Consider the following 2,123-nt stretch of genomic DNA (forward strand, 5'->3'; position numbering starts at 1 on the left):
CAAAGCAAACATTTAGTACTGGAAGGGGATATAACCTGGCAAAGTTATGGGCAACTAAGAGTTGGACCCTGGTCAACAATTTGAGCAATAGGTTACACTTCTGGTCCTACTTATAATACTGGTGCCACACGAACAGAACAAGATCTTAGCATTTTATTTTTTTTTTTTTAAATCAGCATAGTTCCTTTGCCTTCCCTAGGGCTATGCAAGTCTACAGAAGCTGAAGACTGCCTATAATGTATGTTGTGTTATTCTGGTTTCCTAAACTGTACTTTGAATGATGGATGGGAGGCTGAAGCAGCTGATAACAATGCTAAATGGTGAGAGACCAAATATGCCCCAGTAGCTCAGCTGAAATTGCATAGCAGGCACAGAGCTGGGCTTGGGCTGAGAAACAGATGAAGTGTCCTGAGAGCGTGTCAGCCCTGGAGTCCTAGAAACAGAGTTTTCTTTTGCAAAACACCTTTCTCTTGGGGAATGGGGTGGAGCGAAAGAGAGGGACTTTTTAAAAAGCTATGAACATTATGACTTTTACCCAAGGATGCAATTAATATATCAATAACTGAAGTGATACCAAACAGATCAAAGGTACATGCAATCAGATCAGTCTGCTTCTCTTTGGAAGGGGAAGCTGCACAAACAGGGAGGGCATCTGCTTCCACACTTTGTGCTACTTTGTTGTGCCCAGGGCAGGTCTACCTATACTTTTCAGCAAAAAAATTTAGATCTTTTTAAAAAAGACTTGACATTTTGACAATGGGTTTCTTCTCTCCCATGCTCTGCATGCTGCACCTAGAAGAAAAAAAGGCTCAGGAGCCCAGTTAGGTCCAGCTTTACTCTTCTGAAGTCAGTCTTGCTTTCTGAGGGCTTGAATCAGGTGTCCCAGAAGCTCTGTTATAAAGATCTGCTTGCTGCAACCAGTGCAGCAGCATTATTTCTCAGTGCTAACTCGTAATTTCATTTTATGTATTTCACTGGCATATCTACAGGAGCTGTGGTGTCCATCCTCTGGTGTGGGACAATTTGCTAAAAGCACCCCAAATCCACAAGTATTGACAGACCAGAATATTCATGTTTTCCCCATCAGAACCTCTTTGCATGTGGATAAAACCAAAACCATTTTACCAAGCTGAGTATTTACAAGTGCTGCAATGCTGGCTAAAAAGAGTTTTCCTCTGCCTTGGTATATTTAGTAAATTGTGATGGTAGGAGAGATCAGAGACCAAGACAACATAGAGTTTTGCTGGGAGATAGCTGGTCCCAGCTGAAGCAAGACTTGAACTGAAAGGCTACGTTATATAGAGGGAAGAGTTAATAGGACTCCAGGATAAGATACTCCAGCAAATAAATCCAAACATGACTTTATAGGCTTGATTTTCATTCTTAGTATTTCAAGAACTAACATTATTCAAACACAGCATTTACTAATTCAGCATGTTTACACAACGCCTGAGCCCTCTGGACACTTCTGAACTACAACCAATCAATGATATTTGGATTTGGGCATTCAGTCAAGACAGAGGCGGAGAAGGGGGCAAAGAAGTCAGTATGTTGAAAACCTCATTTTTGCATTTCAATATTTTTCCTCTATTCATCTGTGCCAGTCTTAACAATGACAAGAGCTGCTATTCAGTGCCCTGTCCCTTTTTAAAGATGGGTCCCAAAGATCCCCCCAGTGTAATCCCCACTGCCTGAAATTTTACAAGATCCCCACAGCTCTTCAATTACCTTCCTTGGCCTGTCAAGACTCCAGCATCTCAAATTCAGTTAGCTGGTGTTTGGACCTCCGCCAAGGGCTAGCCTTTGCTCCTAATGACAGCTGAGGGGACACTGAGAGGGGCTGAATTCAATTTGCAGGCCCTCTAATCTGATTAGGGGAGCAGGGTTTTTATTTTCTCCAAAGTTTGCAGTAGCCAGGATGAATGATGGCCAAAGGATGAGCTGTCAACATCAACAAAGGCTTGGAGACAAAAGAAAAAAAATGAGGGGGTATAAAAAAATTTTTTTTAGAAGAGAAATGAGTCTGCTCTGATTGACAGCACAGCGAGCTGTTGAGTGAATTGTTCAGGTGACAATGTTGTGTTTGCAGAGTGTCACTCTGTGTGGGCTGTTAAAGCAGGAAT

This window comes from Egretta garzetta, unplaced genomic scaffold, assembly GCF_000687185.1.
Source record: "Egretta garzetta isolate BGI_Z169 unplaced genomic scaffold, ASM68718v1 scaffold713, whole genome shotgun sequence".
Classification (NCBI taxonomy): domain Eukaryota; kingdom Metazoa; phylum Chordata; class Aves; order Pelecaniformes; family Ardeidae; genus Egretta; species Egretta garzetta.